Source organism: Anas acuta, chromosome 4 (genome assembly GCF_963932015.1).
Source record: "Anas acuta chromosome 4, bAnaAcu1.1, whole genome shotgun sequence".
NCBI classification, from domain to species: domain Eukaryota; kingdom Metazoa; phylum Chordata; class Aves; order Anseriformes; family Anatidae; genus Anas; species Anas acuta.
Window position 1 is genome coordinate 23211434 of NC_088982.1, and position 19237 is coordinate 23230670.

At 38.7% G+C, this 19237-nt stretch overlaps 1 long non-coding RNA gene across 1 annotated transcript in view; it reads left to right on the top strand.

Moving 5' to 3' along the window:
• LOC137855692 (uncharacterized) overlaps window positions 1–18999 on the top strand; it is a 21456-nt gene extending 2457 nt beyond the window's left edge. Inside the window, exons 2-4 of the long non-coding RNA XR_011095899.1 lie at window positions 7983–8145; window positions 8952–9105; window positions 12007–18999. This is a non-coding gene — a long non-coding RNA (uncharacterized lncRNA). The remainder of the gene's footprint in view (window positions 1–7982; window positions 8146–8951; window positions 9106–12006) is intronic.
• Window positions 19000–19237: the final 238 nt, after the last annotated feature.

Genomic DNA, 19237 nt, shown 5'->3' on the forward strand with positions numbered 1-19237 from the left:
AGTGACAGAGCTCTATTGATTGTTCAGATACTTGTTTAGGTACCCATTTTTAGCATCTATTAAAGTGATTTTACAATTCCTTTGACAATTCGAGGTTGTATACTGTATTTCAGAATTCGTTTCTATCTTTAGCTGAGTTTGACTGCTATTTGCTCATCATCAGCCTTAGGAAAGGCAACACAGCAGTCCTGAAAATTGACTAAGCCATCAAAGACAGTTATGACATACAAAATAAAAAGTTAAAGCTTAATAAAAAAAAATAATTACAACCGCAGAACAGAGTACCTAAGGTATAAGTAGGTATGGCTGAACTTTTTGCCAAAGTTTACTTGTATATTCAGCCTGAAGGAGTTCAAGAATTTAATGAATGTCATGCTTATAAGTGGAAATGCCTCTTCTGAGTCCAGTGGATAGCCAAGAACTTGAAGTCTCAGATTTCTTATTTAAACAATTGGTTGGAGATTTATTCATTTACTAGCAAGGAAAACTAAGAATGAACAAAAGTGTCCTTTTCAACAGAGGGAGGAATCAAACTTTCAAAAACATGTCTTTGATGCTCTCAGGTTTCCTACAGAAAGTACTGCTACTCACCTGAGTAGCTTCTTCTCTGCCTCCTGAGTTACAACTCTTTTTTTTTTTTTTTTTTGGGGGGGTGGGGGATGTAGTTCTCTGTCAACTGTATTTAGCATCCTAAGGGAGACAAAGATGAGGAAAAGGTGGGATGCTTCTATTTTGCTTGGAAAGTATGGAACTCCATTTCCCAGCTGACATATTATCCACAAAGTTCAGCACAATTTCTGAACCACATCTGCTTCTGTGAAACAAGCTATCCAGAGAAAGCCCCTGGCTTAGGGTCTCTCTCCGACTTCAGAAGCATTGGTTGCACTTTAAAAAAAAAATGATTAGAGAACTAATCTCAGTTTACAACACAGCCCACAAGCAGTGAGTTGGCACAATTTCTAAGGCAGCAACTTCCTGGCCTTCTTCATCGACTGGAACAAATGCCCTTGGGAAACTCTTTGACTTTGCCACTAGAAGATCTGTGAAACTACCCACAGACTCCTACAGAGAATAATAAACCTCATTAAAAACATTGTAAGCCATAAAGTTTCCTGAACAGACTCAAAACTTGCCAGAAGTTTTAATTAACCAAATCTATGTCAACTGTTTTCTCAAGATTTCTAAAATACATCTTTGTTTTGTTCTTATTAATAGTTAGTAATGTTTAGTTTGCTTGTATTAGTTTATTCCTATTAGTATATCCCTATTAGCAGATAAACCAGTGAATTAGGGAGCACCAATTTTTCTAATGCAAAGCAGTCAAGGAATTTTCTTGTTTAATGGCCTTTGCCATTGCTTACTAATAATTGTTGACACAATCGAGAAAAAAATAATTATCCTCTTCTGTACTCTGTGTATGTTCTCTGAAGAGCTCAAGATTTGTATTACTACTCATTTCTGCTTTTCCCTTAGAAGACCTCACTACTATTACTAGAAATTTGAAAAATGTCTTTACTTGACCTTTATTACTAGGAAGCAAGTAAATATTACTTGGTGTTTTGCCTATTATTTTTATTTCAGTCACACATTAAGTTACATGTTACTGAGAAGTTGTCCTGTTAATGAATTTACATTTTTCATTATTGTTCCACTGTTGACTTTATTTATTAGATGACTTTTTTTGCATTTCATTTTTATTGGTAGGGATATCAGAACAGAACAGACAGCTAGTCAGCTCTCATCTGTAAGTTACAGAAAGAAAAAAACATTTGCAGCAGTAAGTAGGAGATAGAGAAGCCATTGCTCTCACATCTTAAGCAACATTGCCTTGAACGCCAAAACAAGGAAAATATCTTATTGTGACACTGGAAATGTCACATCATCAGTCCCTTTTATATCACTTAACAAGACACGTGAAAATCGGTAATCAAGGTGCTAGTCTCACAACTGTATAATTCCATAACATGTATAAAAATGATTACATATACACAAATATTTCATTGTAAAACTAGCCAATACAACTGCAAGTAAAGCTTGAACACATAAAATACCCTTTGAAATTAAAACGGTACATGTTTCCACACCATTTAATTGTTCAGTTTTATTTATTTCTAGAATCACAGTTAAGACACAGGCTTCTTTGTGTCTGATTTCTATGAGCTCTTTCTAACCTCCTCATGCTCAACTACCACAAATAAATAAATAAATAAAATCATATGTATTCTCTATTATTACCTATACACACAAAGCAAGATTACTTTTAAAACATTTTAAGGCTGCATCCAAATGCCAGCAGTGTTTAAAACACCCACGTATATTAAAGAGGCAGCCTTTGGTAGCAGTAATTTACCTGACAGTGTTTTACTTCACAGACCAGAGTGAGCCAAATAATAATGTAGAACAGTAAGAGGGATATTAACATCAGGAACAGGGATGATGGGGAAAAAAGAAAAAAAAAAAAAAAAGTAATTTCATGTGTCAAGTATTAAACACTCATAAAACTCAAGTTTAATTATTGGTTTTCTGACAGAACTTTTACGTATCCAGAGGCTCAATTCCTCCCTTATAAAAGAGCAATTGCAAATTTCTGTAGGACTGAGACCATTTCTTAGTACGTGTGTCCAAATATGAGGACTAGGACATCTTGGGTATTTGCTTATTAGAATTTATATATATTATAAATAAACAAATAAACAAAAGCTAACGTAAAACAAATACCTGGACCCAGACAATTAACCTACCTTGGAACTGATACCTCTAACTTAAGGCAGCTACACTTATCAAGCCCCTATTCAATAAATAAATAAATAAATAAATAAATAAATAAATAGAGCTGGAAGGGACATTCTCAGCAAGCTGTTTGAAAGCCAACCTAATTTTACGTTCTATTTTGCTTAATATGCAGCTGTTTCTACTGATGGAAGTAAATGTATTTCTGAAAGGCACTGACTCGCATGGAAAAAGAAAAAAGCCAGCAGAACTGTACATAAAATGCAGTTCTGCTCTAAAATTTTAAGCTTTATACTTAACAAATTGTCCATTTCTACAATATTTCATCCTGTCTGGTTGAGAAAATAACAGTAAACAAGCTAAGCCTTTAAGGTAGTGATTTTCTAGATGCAATCTCCCTTTCCCTCTCATACTTTTCCTGTCTCTTTCTTTCATGATACTGTTCCTCTAATGCAATTAGGTTGCAGGACTTTCTTTGTTGGTAGGAATTTGGTTTCAGTTTTATTTGTACCTACGTGAGGTCAGGGTTGTGGTTCTCACCATTCAAGGAAAGAGACGTTTGGTTTAGTCAGGACTGTCTCCCCTTTGTTTGTGGTGGGTCCCACTGAGGAGGGTAAAATCTGTTTCCAGTGATTCTGGAACCAAATCGTTAAGCTACCTGCCTGAGAAGACCACAAGGCTATAGACACTGTCCCAAGGACAGAGCCAATTCTTTGCAAATATCTGCATGTGGATTGAAATAAAACAATTAAAAACAAGAACTGGAGCCTAGCACTTCCTTCTAGGATGCCAGCCCATAACATTAGAGCAATCTGGGTAGGGAATAGAGAAGGAAGTGGTACAATTAGCTTTAACTCTTTGAACGGCTGTGGTTGTCATTATGTTCCTGAGGTGCCAGATCCTGTTGATACATGGTAGGTGTTCCCCAGGAAAGCCTGGCAGATGGAGCTCTCCTCAGGGAGCTGAAGGACAGGAATGTTGATGATCTGGATTCTGATCGGGTTTAGGCATGATTCGGTGTTAGCTGGGTCCTAAACATCAAAACAGATGTGCCTTCAAATGCTTGGGGAGCTTTAAAGGCTCTGCTATGGCTGTTAGGAAGCTCAAGTGCCTCCTGAGTTAATCAACAGCTTTGGACCTCAGTGGACTGTAAGGATGTTCAGGCTATTGTTAGACCAGCCTCTGGGGACACAGGGAAAAGGGAGGAGCTCGAGGAAGTACCAGAGCAATGACTGAGTTCAACAAAAAGATTACAGGAAAACAACAAAGTTCATCCTAAACTGAAAGGAGTCTTGAAAGAAGACTGGTGGTTTTGCATCTTGTGGAGAACCGTGTTGTAAATATTCAGCGTAGCGTGGCTTTTTTGGTGTGTGGCAGATGTGGAACCTGATGCAGCACAACGTAGGGCCACAGCCACCCAGGTGATGGCTTTCCACTGCCACAGGTGCTAAGGATTTTTTGCACCATAGCTCGTAAGTAAAAGTCAGCATGGAAATGCTCTAAGGTTCTGTATCATAATGCGTGTTTTAAGCAAATGAAAAGTAAATCAAAGGCCTATAGTAATGAAACTAAAGTCCACTGGTTCACATTCTGTGCTGTTAAGTCATTATGAATTAATTTGTAACAGCTGAACAACATTCAGCAGGGAATTCAATGATAGTACAGGTGGGTGGAAAACTAAGTCCAATAATGTTGTGTGAAGTCACAAGGCATGAAAGAGCTGGCTTCATTAATGGCCTCATACAAATTGCACATTCACACCTCTCTGTGCCTAAAGCGAAACATATATATACAATATGCATATATTTATTTATATTTATACATACATATATATATATGTATAAAAGGAAATTTAGAAATATGCATATTCTACTCATAGAAATCCATTCATTCCTTTTGGCAGCATCTCTAAGTGAAACTGTCAAAGTAACTGCATTTCCGAGAAGCAGGAGGGGTGCATGGAGAAATGCTCATGGAAACCTGGAGCTGTTTCTTAGTTCTGCAGTGACTGGCTGGCTGTGTATTGGGAGACAGAAAGTACTTGTGAGCAGAGTCCCTCCCCAGCTGCTGCACAGGCAGACTTGCAGGGTGTGTTACACTGCAGATGTTTTCAACATATGCAGATCTTTTCCATTTCCCAGAGCTAAGTCAGAAGAGAAGAACAAACTGAAAAGCTTGGATGTTCTAATTAAAAACATTTTATTTATACGTTTCATCCAGTTCAAGGATATTTGTTATCCTCATCTTCTTTGTTTCTATTATGGAAACAGATTATCTGCTGGTTGGGATTATTTTGAATTAGATGAATTTTACATTCAGAACTTTGTGTAAAATTTGAAGTCACCTTAGCTTCTGAGATTTCATCATCAATAACTTTCTGAAGATTGTATTACTAACGAAAGCCAGGTAAACTAGTAAGGAGATACAAATATATCTGTTTGGCATTCACATTTCAAGATTTATGATTCTGGTCTGTCAGAAACGTTTGAGGTATGCTACCTCTCCACTTCTGAGGATTTCTCAGTCCTCAGATCAGAGACTGCTCTCTCAGGACTTAGTCACTCTGAAGTATTATTCTTCAGAAAATCAAGGAATCTTATTACAACCTTCATTTCCTGGAAGAAAATAGGATGTGGGCCTGCAAGAGAGAGGTCCTGCAAAGAAACTTGTGTGGTTTAATTAATAACTTAGAAGCTTGCTTCCTCGTGGAAAGCCCTACTTTGAGCATACTGGCTATGCAGTTGGAGTACTATATTCCTTGAACATAATACTGAGGCTGGAGCTATTAAAGTAAAGTAAGTCATGCTGCAGTGGTAATTATTCCTCAAATATTTTCATGGCTTGGAAATCTGGAAAGTGATCTGTTAGCCTGATATGGTTAGACTTCTCATGTTGGCTGACCAAAATATTAGCTACCATATTTAAACTCCTTAAGCATGATTAGATTATTTGGGTCAAAATCCAGAGGCAAGTAAGCAATCACTAAACTACAGTATCGTGGTGTGGAGAGGATAGCCTTCATTTCTTCCAACATTTCAGAAGCATGCTCTGAAAAAAAACAGGACACATCAAGTTCGTATGCAAGGAGCTCTGTTGAAAACTCCATGAAGAATAGATCCATTGAGATAAACTTCAAATCTTGTTAGGCCTGTTTATTCCCACTGCCTTTTATGTGAAACTCTTAGATAAGAAGCCACACACAGATCAAAAACTGTATGGAGAGGGAAAGAGATGTGACCTGAATTCCAGATGTGATCTGAATTCCATTGTTTACAACAGTGTTTCTATTGATATGTATAATCCCTGCTAGATCACCAATCATTCACAGCCAGAGAATACACAATATTAGAAAAATATATAGGCTGGAATGCAGTAAGATATGCAACAGACATGGTTGTGTGGACGCTTATTGAATGCAATACGATAGGCATTATTTTGGTTCTTTTCTGGCAGAAAATGCTTAGGACTTCCTAAAATGCTATCAGTATTGGAAATTTGTTCAGTTCCTTACCTTGCCTCCTCAAGCCCAGCTGTGCAGTAATTCTCAAAGCAGGTCAGGATCTTGCAGTAACTCATGCTGCTTTGCCAACACTTCACTGGAAGTGTCAAAAGAAAGATGAGGTCTTTAACTGGATACCTAATTAGCTGGTAATTGGAGCTGAAATGGGAAGTCTCAGAGAAGTGGGTAGGGAAAGTTTAGCAATGCAATAGGTGCGTGTTGCCTCTTATGTCACCACCCATCCTTGTGAAGAAAGTACTTTCATCTCTATAGCTTGTTTTTAGGAATTAGAGGACTGTGATTTGATCTCCCCTGGGCTGAACAAAAGCAATTCCTTCAACCTCTCTCCACATGTAATTTCAAGCTATTAAGTTAGTCCTCAGTGACACTTGCACAAGTTCTGCAGCTAAGAAATATTTTTCTCTGGAAGAGGCAGAAGAGTTATTGTCAAGGACTGAAATGCAAACAGCTACCGAAATCCTATATGATATCTGGTGCGCAAAGTTTTCGTTGTATTGAAAAGACCTTGTTGGACCAACTACCCGCAAATCTGGATATGAAGAACAGTTGAGAGTCTGGATATGAACAGCTGAGAGTCTAGGGAAGACTTCTGTATGGAAGGAATGGTGTCCCAAAGCTGGGCAGGAAATAATGTCCCCTGACTATAAGGACTTTTTCAAGGTTTTGACAGCTTTCTCCCTTTCATATCAGGATAGATCTGAGATCTGAAGCATGAGTAAGAATATTTTTTGGTTAACAATTCATGAAAAATCAGTGCTGGTGAAAGTTTTAAAAATGTAAAATATGTAAACCTGAGAAGTCCACCCCCCCCCCCCCCAAAAAAAAAAATCGTTTATTTGTAGACTGATCTTCTAGTTAGTTTGCTTTAATTGAAATTCAATTTTCACTAGGGACAGAAAAGAAATGTTATCAGAAAACAATTATTGGCATAGATCTGAGTGCTGACAGTCACTTTGGGAAAGAAATTATGGTGCTCTGTTTTTTTGAAGATAGACTAGTAAAGATTCTGTTGCTTTTGACTGAATGCCACAAACCTGGGCCTGCTCTAGTTAAATTAAGACAATTGTACAATTCACTTATCTTTAGTGTCATGCTTTTAAAAATTATAGTTAACTTCAATACAAATTCTAGTAAAGGACGATTTTTTTTTTTACTAGCACCCAGCATGCTTCTTTTTAATGGAAACAAGTAGGATGTGTTCTCAAACAGGAGCAGATAAAGGACCTGCTCATCTTCTGTGTTTTGTGTGGAGCGCATGTTCTTGTTAATCATCTTGTTTACTGGCCATATCGCCTACCCTTGCCACAAGATTTGTGGCATTTTGTGGAAGGGTCTCTTACAGGATTTTAAAAGGTGTATGATAATTAAATTAATATGAAAAACATCTCGTAGTTGAACTGGTAAGTTTTTGGTCATTACATGCCCCCGAAACATCAAGACTTAGCAAGTGAGCTTCTTATAGACAGGGAGAATTATTTTTTTTTTAAAGGGACAGATATTAAATCTGCTAAAATACATGATTTCAGAAGATCCTAAACTTTTTGTTAAATTCAGTCACACTTGTTTGATTATGTTGACATAGAAAACATACTACAAAAGGTGTGATTGGGTTCATTCATTTGCAGAGGGAGAAGATGTTGTTTAACCTAAAAGCCTGCTATGTTAGCCTGCCTTTGCAATGTGGACAAGTTGTTTGATTTCCTTTTGGATCTGAAATGACTTAAATCCATAGGTTCTGCTTTGTCAAACAGAGCCTTAAATCAAGGGGTTATGGAAGCTGAGGATGGCTGCTCTTCTCAATCATGGATGCTGCTCTGCTTCATACAACTAGCCAAATCTTTGTAGTGGCAAAAACTGAAATCCAGTATCTTGTGTCTTAACTGCAAAGATACAGGGTAATTGTCTTTCTTTCCTACCACTTCAATGATTATTTAAAGATTTTTGTGCTTAAACCAGTGTGCCTATCTCAAAATATTGTATATTTTTATGATTTAACTCACTGTCAACTACATTGTTTCTGTATTCTAGGAGAATATAGCAGATGCTGGACAACTGGGAAAGGAAAAAAATAAAATAAAAAAGGAAATTCCTCCATAGTTCATAACTGATTTTTCCCTAATAGTATCTTCTATGAGCTATTTAAATCCATGTTAAATCAAATGGTTATGGTAGAGTCTTTTTACTTTTTTTTTTTTTGGGGGGGGGGGTGCGGGGGAAACTCCCAGTTTTAGCATAAAGCAAACCAACTATATAGAGAAAATTGCTTGACTTGCCTAGACTTGCAAAGCAGAATCTCAAAAGAGTGCAAATAACATTAATACATTAGGACGAGGAGAGACTTTAAAAGGATGTTTTTGATATGAATCACCATGTACACAAAGCACTAATCTGCAACAATTATATCCTTAATGGTCATTATTACAGGAACAATAAATATTTAGCCCAGCCTTCCTCTGGAAAGTCATGGACTACACTGATATTAGTGCCTAGACTGATATATCTCTCTATGATATAAATAATAATAGAATATAGAATATATAGAGAGATACTATTGCCTAGAATTATGTTAGCTAAAAATCACAGATTCTTAAATTGCTTCACAGGGAACATGTAAGTAGAATATGGTGCTAGATGCTATTTTCTAAGGATTCATTTGACCTTTATTCAGCCTCCTAAAGTAAACGTTTAAATTATTCCACAGCATCTCTCAAGAGTGTTAAGTCAACAAAAGGCCTTGTGTCTCCAAATATTTGCCTCTGATGATAGCACACTGCAAACAGAAGCCAGAATCAGGGTTTCCACCTGATGTTTGTAAAATGTAATCTTGTCTCAGCTACCGAGGTCCTGTGCAAAAGGTAAGAAGCTCCTGTTGAACATTTCCACATTCCTTCAACTCAAAATATTTTGACTGAAAAAAGCAAGGGCATTTTTGTTAATGGTGTTTTACTGTGCACCACATGAACAGCAGAGTGTAAACCAAACCAAAACAGCACTGCTCTATAAGGTCAGATCCTTTGCTTAATTCTCCACTGCAAGGAATTCTGATGAGGGGATTCTGTTTTGCCTTTAAAATATGAAATACCCTTTTTTGAAATAAAAATCAAACCTAAATGGTGAGGTAAGTTCTGTTGAGAGAAAATACCATCAGACAGTAACAGTCTGTAAACTTAGCATTGTTATTTTATGCTGCTTCCCTCTCAGCTCTTCCTCCTGCCTGTCTTCCAGGCCGCTATCACGTGGCGTGGGAGGGCTTGCAAGCGGGAGGGACCCGGCCGCTGGAGCAGCCCAAAATAACTGGAGAACCAGTTAGTGTCTGAGGGATCCAAGTGAAGTCTGCATTTGCTATAGGTTCAGGCTTGTGGTTATAAGCAACACAGCTTCTTGCTCTGCCTTTCAAGCCCTTTATAGTTGAAAAGCATCTGAAATCTGGTAGGTGAGTAAACAGCAATTTGAATAACGCTTTGCTATTAGGAGACAAATTATACAGATTAATTTTGGTGAATCTTATGGGGCTGCTGGTAGTAACTGGAGCTGAAGAAAAGCCTAGAGGAATGATCAGAGCAACAAACCAAGAAAGAGGTGATTCACCAGCACGCTGTCAGTGGTCATCATCGCTCCAGCTGATACAGAAACACGACACTGCAGTCACATCGTCACAGCGTTTGCGGGAACCTACGAAAATGGAGGGGAACAAAATTTGGCTGTGGCCAAGTGAAGTCTGCTTTTTGAAGCAGGACGTTCTGCTGCAGAAAAAGAGAGGAAATGCTGGCTGCACGTCTGTCCCTCCAAAAAAAAAGAAAAAAAACACTGACCGCTTTAGGTTGCTGCTTTTGAAAGAGCTCAGCAAAGCTCTGGCTCTTGCAGCAGAGATCTGACTGTCGCAGTTCATAGCCACAAAGCCCACAGCTGCTTCCTAAGGTAGGCAGCTCACAGATAAGGCCAGGCAGCAAGATCAGTTCAGCTGAGCATTGCAGAAGCAGCAGCTCTGCATCTTAAAATAGGAACACAGATTTATTTTAGCAGCTGAAAAGGTTAGAACTCCAACAGAGCCATGCCAGGAGCTTGTGGTTTAATCAGCTGAGGAAATGCTGGCACATGATCCTTGCCGGTCACACCGAGGTCTGCTTGCAGCCCTTTTCAGGCCGTGGGTAGTGGTGTTTTCAGGCCAACCTAGGGTGCTGCTCTGGTGGGGGAAGGGTTTGCTTTTGCTCCTTTGTGCGTTCTTGGTTTTGTTTGTTTTTTCCCCTTGTACAAGCAGTTAAAGCTTATGTTGCTGACTTTTTCAGTGTTCAAAGCAATATTTCCAGTAGGCAGTTAAGATAAAATCTACCTATAGTAAATCTGTGAAGTGCCCTACTGACACATGGGGTTTTGTTTCATTCAGTCATTCTCTCTCTTCCAATCCCTTCTTCTATTTTCTGACTTCTGTATGTTTATCTTCATCTGTCTGTACAAGTGACTATAGCTGCAAATATCCCAAATAATGATGGAGAGGCTTTTTTCTGTTTGCTTGCTTGTGCTATGGTCAATGCACCTTCCTTTCTTTGGCAATTAAAATTTCCCCATGTGTTTAACAGTGATGTTGACACAGTAATTGGTGCCTCAGTGCTGGCTGACCTGACAGGAACCTGCAAGCTGTCACAGCAACCCAAAAGGCTTCTGAAGAGCTTGTAAGCCTTCCAGTAGATGTGAAATGGAAACTGTGGCTCATTGTTTCTCTGAGGAGCTTCCATCCACTGAAAATAAGTCACTCCATCAGGATTTGGCTGATAAACTTTAGGTCCTCAAAGTGAAGGCAACATAAGGCAAAATTTAGTCTTTAACGAGTAACTTCTGAGTCAGGGCAGAGAAAGGCAACTCATGACTTTTATCCACTGCCACTCTGTAAGTTGAGTTAATGCTCATTGAAATTCACACCACTTCAAATACAAATGCTTTGCTAACCTCAGCATTGGCATCAGGTCCACATCAGAATAAGCTTCTAAGCTAAAAGCATCATAAGTGAAACATGAAACTAGCTTGTCTAAGGCTCCAATTAAAATTTCATTGTAATGAGTAATGAAGACATTTCAGGTATTTTCAGAAGGATGGTGACTGTCAGTTAACAAAAGACTGAGTTTTGTCTTCAGCATATATTGTTGCCTTACCTAGAACAGTACCTCAGCAATTCCTGACAAAACCAGCCCCTTACTTCCACCTTAATTTACCCCGGCATCTCCTACTGACACCCCCACACCTCCTCATTGATTCCCACCTACACCCCTCTGCAGGCACTTCATTGCTTCAGCTCCTCCTGTCCCCCACAGTACCTCCTGTCAAATCCTGCCACTGTCCCCTTCATGTACCCCATTGTTTCCCAAACTCCCCCACTGACCCCTTTGAGGTCAGTGCTCCCCCCAAAATCTCCCTGCTGTTTCCTCAATTATCTCTGTGTTTCCCCCCAGAACCGTGCTTCTGCCCCTTTTGAGCTGCCTCACCACTCAGTCTGCCTACATGAAAACAACTGGAAATGAAGAAGTGAATAGTTGAATCAATAGTTTATAATTTAACATTGTAATATCTAAAATCTAGAACAGTATTTACAGAGAAAGGTCACCATATATCCGTTCACCTTTTTTTTTTTTTTGCCAACTATGGAAATACCTCTTGAAAAAATTCTATTTCAGACCTAATTTTGTGAAAGAGTATTTTTCTACTAGATGGTGAAGTCCTTCAAAAGGGTTTGTTTGTTTGTTTGTTTGTTTTCCACTATACAGGTCTCCTTATTTTGTCACGACTTCTTGCCCTGCTTTGGCACTCGCTGAGCCCAGCGGGCACTAACACAGCTCCCTGAACCAGTGGAAAACCTGCAGCCAGCGGGGCTCAGAGCTGGCAGCAGGGGTGGTGGGACCTGGGAGCACCACGGAGCCTGTGAGCATCCCTCAGGCAGACAGCAGCCATCTTCTAGAAGCACAGGAAGGAAAGTATTTTATTTCCTTATGTTTTTTTGTTTGTTTGTTTCACAGTTTTGCCACAAATATTAATCAACTTCCCTGTTAAGACATGCAAGCTGATTTTTTTTTCATCTTTAAACAATTAAAACACTAAAAAACTGATTCCTAAGATTGCAATGTTTAACAAGAAAACTGAGAAAATTATTTGAAGAGAGTCATATCTTTTTTTTAAAAAATGCAAAGTTAGTTTTCAAAGATACTGAAATGCGCAAACTTGTTACTTTTGGATTGCTGTGTATAAAGCCTTTAATGCTTAAATTTGCTGAAACTTATGCTCATGCATGTGCTCACGCCATATAGGGAAGGGTGAGAAAATAAGAGGTTACGTGTCTGAAAAGGATGCACCCAAAATGTATGAGCCGTACACTTTGAGACGTGCTAATAAAGCTGCAGCTACTGCATGATTCAAATTGTGTAGCACGGGGAACTGAGTCACTTTTGTCTATGACTGTATTTGCCTGCTTTGTTTTTAAAGCATGAGCTGAATGCTGGTTTTAATCATTTCGGCTAAGAATTTAGAATAGCGTGCTCAGTAGCTCCTCTGTCTGACCAGTTATCGGGTATGTGGCCAAACACATGCTGCTGCCTGCATCGTGTGCTTGCCAGCAGATAGGAGTAGATACGTATTTGATGTATGTGGGATTTAATCTTCCAGTTTACTTCAGATTTACTAAGCTTAATCTATAAAACAAATGATTGCTTTAAAGCAAGTCTTTAAATAGAGGAACATACTCTCATTTATTGATGCTGAATTATTTGGGAATTCGTTAACAGTGTTTTTGTCAGGAAGACTTTATTCCAGCAAATATTTACATCTATAAAGGAAACTGTACAGTTTCCTCTACAATAACATTGTATGACAATACAACAGTATTATGTACCATAAAACAACAGGAGAGTCCTATAAGAATGAAGAGGTTTCAGAAAGTAGTTCTAAAACTTCATCATTCGGTATAGCCAGTTCATCATTTGGCACTTACAGAAGCCTTGCTCTCTCTCTTCATCATCAGTGGTTTGAATGGCAGTGGTTTCCTGTCTACGTGGTCACCAAAATCAACAATGTCACATTTGCAGAACTTGTACTGCAGGGCTTCTGCAATGCTGGTTGTGCACGGCATTGCATTTTCCTAAGAAGTTTCAGACAGATTTCAAGCTTCTTGAGAAGTGTGGCCTAAGAGTCTTAAGAGTCTTCTGTTTGTGGGGTAAAGAGTGTTTTTTTCCTTGAGAGTATTCAGGCACTGGGACAGGCTCCCCAAGGCAGTGGTCACAGCACTGAGCCTGTCGGAGGCCAATTGTTTGGACAATGCTCTCAGACACAAGGTCTGGTTTCTGGGTTGTCCTTTATGGAGCCAGGAGTTGGACTTGGTGATCCTTGTGGGTCCCTTCCAACTCGGGATATGCTATAATTATAAGAGTAAGTGTTTTGTAAAACCTTTTTTTCCTAGTCTGTCTGTTTAAAGGTTTGGTTACCATATGATATGAAGCACTACACTATGAAATACCAATTTCAAATATATACGTAATTAAATTTCAGGCTCTGAATGGTGGTCACACATGCCTGTACAAGGCAGAAATGTCTCACTTACCGGTACGATAAAATTGTGCTGGAGGGAGCAAATACTATGAATCACTTACAGCATATTTGCAAAGTGTTAATTACTCTTTGTGATATTATGAAACTGTTCTTATTTTATAAGGAAGAAACTGTAGTTTAAATCAGACATGTTCAAACCTTTCAGTGCATTCCCACTCTAGGACGTGGGGTAGAATTCCAGGCCATTGTAGGGCTTTTCCTACCCCAGTTATTCATCGTGTATCACTGCGATCCCTCCATGCAAAACAAACCGCCTGTGACTAGCCTATCACCTACAGAATGTGAGCCAGCAGGAAGGCGCTTTGAGTCTGAGTATTTGGCAAGTAAATCAAAAATAAAAACGAGCATAATTATTCAAATCAGAAAGCCAATCTCCAGACAGTATCTCAAGTGGTGAAGGCATCAAGCCAAATACCTAGTGAGTTATTTGCATTTACTGAGCAAGCACATGACATGAGAAAAATCTCTTTATACAGGAACAGTTACAGAGGCAAATTGTTCTCAGAGCTGGTGACTTTTATTCTTTTCAACAGTTTGGGCACAGAACAAGGTAGAAAACGAAACCAAAACCCTGGTCTTAAGGTGAAGCTTCGGAGTCTCTGCTGAAGAGTATCACTATGATAAGTTAATTAAGTTTTCCATATATTAATAATAGGACATCAGAAAGTAACATTTACTTGAATTCAACTTTACCTCAAAGCTTTACACAGAAAACCTGGTAGTTGTCCGAATGCATGAAGTTGCTTTTATGCTTTCAGTATTTCTTTCTGTTCCTTGATGATGGAGCATCACGGAAACAGGAATGCTGCAGCAGGGTGAGAAAGAGTGGGGCTCCTTTTTATTCATTGGCATTTGTTTTCTCTTGCCCAACTCTAGAGATGAGCAGAGGAAACTCCAGCCCCAGAATTGTAGGAAGAGGAGCATTTCTTTCAGATAGCTTGCTATCTGAAAGAAATGTTTTTCTTTGACAAGACAAGACACTGTGAATGCAGTTCTCTCTCAGTAATTACAGCAATCTCAGTAATTATTTCTGCTAGCACCGAAAGAGGGCATCCTTTCTCTATGGTATAATGACAGGAACACGGAACTAATAAAAGCTTTGAAGAACCTAGTTAATTTTTGAAATTATTCTTCTGCATTTTAACTAAAAGTTATTGAAGTTTAAAAATGGACCTGTTTAAAAAGCAGACTGTAGTACTTCATCCTCCCAGCTCTTTGAGGCCATTTTAAGGCCTGCCATACAAACTTCTCAGTATAGCCTTTCATGTAATGTTTTTATGGGTTCGGTAAGACATGCTTTATCTCCTCTACAAAGAGTAAATAATCTGCAAGATAACAAGAGTCTACCTCTTTAAAATAATTTCCTTAATTTCAGATTTATTTATTTAGCAAAAACAAGGTAGGGCGTTTAGCAGTACCTTCTACTTAGAAAAGCTTTTTATCACAAACATGAAGCTACCGATTTTCCATATTTTAGATGCTATTTCCTCTGTCAGTGGGACATCAGAGAAATTCTTTGCATGTGAGCTCAGTTTTGCTGGCTAGTGAACTACAGATTACAAAAGCATACTGCTCCTTTTTTTTTTTTTTAAGAAAAAAAAAAAAAAAGCAACTGCCTTTCCCCTTTGATATTGCTGTCCCACCTCTCAGTCATGTATTTACAAGCTTGAGCATTCAGTGGGCCCTGCTGCATGTTCAGCACGTTTGAGAAATAGCTTCTTTAGAAGGCTGAAGTCAGCTTTAGGAGCTTAACATTTTGGGAAAGTTGCCTATAATCCTCACAACATACTGTTGTTAAGGCAGGTATCTTTCCAGTATATGCAGGCTGTGACCAGTTTAGATTTTTTGCTTCTATTTTGGGTAACTCATACTGCTTAAGGACACTTTGTTATAACTTAGTGCTAGGGAACTGTTAGAATCGCTCTCAGCTCCATTCCTGTAAAAAAACAGTATAGGTTATAGGCTTAGTAAATGTATTTAGGTGCCCAGAAAGCTACCTAACAAGGAAAGAAACTTTACTGACAGCGACAGCAGAACTGAAGAGCGTGTATAATAAAGTATTGTACCCTACTCAATTCTTTCACAAAGGAATTGGGCCAAAATAATCTGTGCATAGTGTTCTTTAACTCTGTGATACCAAAACATTAAATATTTCAGTTTTGTCACAGCAAAACTTAAGTCATTTGTATAAAGGGCGAGTTCAAGATCATGCTTCTTTTTTTTTTTTTTTTTAGTGTAACTGACTAATTAACTAATTTGGGGGGCTTAAAAATGAAGTAATATCTAGGAAAAGGGCAGCAATCCAAAATACACTTGAAGAGAACTGGCGTTAACTCTAACTTTGTCCTGTCTGTCAGACTAACGTAACTGAGTCTGTCCCTGAACCTGGAAACTGGCTGCTGTCTGGAACAAGAAAGAAAAAGCACGTTTTGGTAATTCAGCTGCCACGGCGTCCAAGATCTCCTGCCTGCCAGAGGTCAGGAGTTTATGCCCAACTGTGGAAATTAGAAAAGATCCCTTGGTTGTGAGAAGCCTACAATTAACAATGGAGGAAAAAAAATAAAATCAAGAGGAAATAAAAAATAACCTGACACATCCTGGGTTAGCTGGTAGACCACAGAAATGCAGAACAAACACTAAAGTTCAAGCCAGGAATTCAATTTCCACTACATCCTTCCTTCTTTTCCCCTTCTTCCCCCTCCCCTCTCGTTGGGTTATGAGAATGGTTCTGTATTTAAGACAACATCCTATTGTGAGGACTACATGTGCTCTTTTAAATGTGCCATGTATGCCACCGTCTGCCAGTCAATCTGTGGTACAGAAACAAAGCTTTCCTCTCTCTCACCTCCCACTGGTACTCCAAGCTGGTGAATGAAGTGAAAAGTAATAAAATAGCTTGAAATTTTAAGACTGCACAAAGTAGTAAAACTTTTATGCAGGTTAAGCTTTAAGAAGCTACAGCTAAGTTGAACTTGTTAATAGTAATATCCTATAATCCTTAGTTGTCTTCTTTGTTTCTTTATGTACCACAAATAGAAATCTCTATGTCCCAGTTTAAAGTAAACGGAGAATGGTTATGCACTAAAAACATATTTAAAATGGTAGTACCAGATAGAAGAGTCTAAATGTAATATCCTAAATGTAACAGGAAATTACCACTGACTGTGATATTCTCTTTCTGTTAGAATTTTACTAATTTTCTCTACAGCTATATCACAGTTCTGAAGAAGTCAGCAATGAAAAATGCAGGTTCCTTGCCACAACACACAGCATCTCACCTAGCACAGAGCCACAGAACAACTGAGGCCGGTAGGGCCCTCTGGAGGCCTCTGCTCCAGCCCCTGCTCCAGCAGGGACACCCCCAGCAGGGTGCCCAGAGCCACGTCCAGGCGGCTTCTGGAGATCTCCAAGGAGGAGACCCCACAGCCAGGAGACTCCCTGGGCAGCCTGTGCCAGGGCTCTGCCACCTGCCCAGCACAGAAGTGCTGCCTGATGGTCAGAGGGAGCCTCCTGTGCTCCAGTTTGTGCCCACTGCCTCTTGTCCTGGCACTGGAAACCACTTAGAAGAGCCTGGCCCTGTTCTCTTTGCACCCTCCCTTTGGGTGCTTTTATACATTAACAAGGTCTCTCTATGCAACCTTTAGTCATAGACAACTTTTTTAATTCTTATTGATCCCAGCTAACTGGTAATTGCTCATGCTGTCTCAGCATGTGCCAAATAGTATGCTATATCAGAAGGCTCCCTATGAAGTGTCATTTTATTATGCCTAAATGTTCTCCAGAAGGTTGCAGACTGATTCCTATTCTTCTGACTGACAACAAAGAGTATTCCTACAGACTACTTTGCTAAAAGAGAAAAAATATGTACCAAAAGTAGCAGTCATTCAGTCAAGTATGACTTGAACAGTATGACATGATCCAAAGCTGTCCTGTGTTGAGACTGACAAGGTCATGAGTGATTTTGGAGATTTAGATTCATTCCATATTATTGTTGTTGTTGTTGTTGTTGTTGTTATTATTATTATTTCAGGGAGCAGGCATGTTCCCTGACTGACATTCTTTGAAAATAAATTATATGTTATTTGATCAAGACACGACTTGTTGGTTCTCTAAATGTTGGACCGAATCCCTAAACAAAACAAACAGAAAACCATAACAATACTGAAAATGTGCCAGAAAACATCAATCATTTTGCTCATTTTTCTTAATGACAGAATCTGTCTCTCTGCCTACAAATGAAATAAAGCAGTTTACTGCTGTGGTGTCATTAAAGGAGAAACAAACAAACAAAAACCCCACAGTTAACAAGTAGATGCTGTTTAGTTCATGCATGTAGAAAGTCTGTACAGGTAGAATCATAGAGAGCCTGACTTACAAAATACATTCATCTGGAGTTTTTGGCTTCTGTATATGTCAGTGAAGAGGGATGATTTAAGTACTTTATAAAGTCCTCCAATGAAATTCTAGCACAAAGCTGAATTTAGTAATAGGATTACATGAAGAAGATGCAAGTAAAGTTAGCTTCAGTATTTGAAGTTCCCAGAGAGTATCAGGACTGCAAATTGACTCATTTTATTTGTTGTTTTTTCTTCTTTTTTCATTTTGCTAACTTCGTCTGTTTTAGGTAACAGCTGGAGAAAAGAGAGGAAAAAGACACCATCCTTTATGACTTGGTTTTATTTATTTTTTTATTTACTTACTTACTTTCAGTCTGTGGTCAAATAAATACATCTTTTCTCTGATAACCCAGTATCTCCATGTTCTCATGAATAACTGTTGGTTTTCTAATTCTTTCTCGGAAATTTGTTCTCTGGGAAAAGTCACTAAGAAGGATCTAATTGTTAGATTGCCTGACATTTTGAAATTATTTGAGTTGTATTAATTGCATGAAAATGATGTTAATAACAGGAGAAAATGCATCAGAAGTTGACCATTTCTTTTTCAGCATCTTTTAATCCCATTAGACAATTAAGTTTTTAGGAGTGAGGCGCTTGGCAAGTTGTGTGATTCTGTCCACTTTGTTCAGAGCAGTCCCAGGAGGTACTAGACTAGGACTTTCAAATGGATTTTCAGTGACACAGCTGAACCTATGCTATGTGATAAATCCTGATGGCCATTTTCCTCCATCTTCTAGAAGAAAATGTTTGATTTATAGTTAAACTAAGGCTATAAGGAGAAAAAGGAGACACTCTGCGGATCTGTTGATGTCTGCCACTACTCCTCCAGTTGAGTCAATTGCAGTACTTTGACAGACGGCTTTGCAGAGTCAAAGTCTTGGTTAATGTATCATTGTTCACTTACACAAATGCTGTTTTTTCCTGTAGTTATTGTCTGCTGCCTTTGAGAAGCATGGCAGAAGTTCAGTGTTATTTTGACAAGGGCAGCCACTTCCTCATTTGC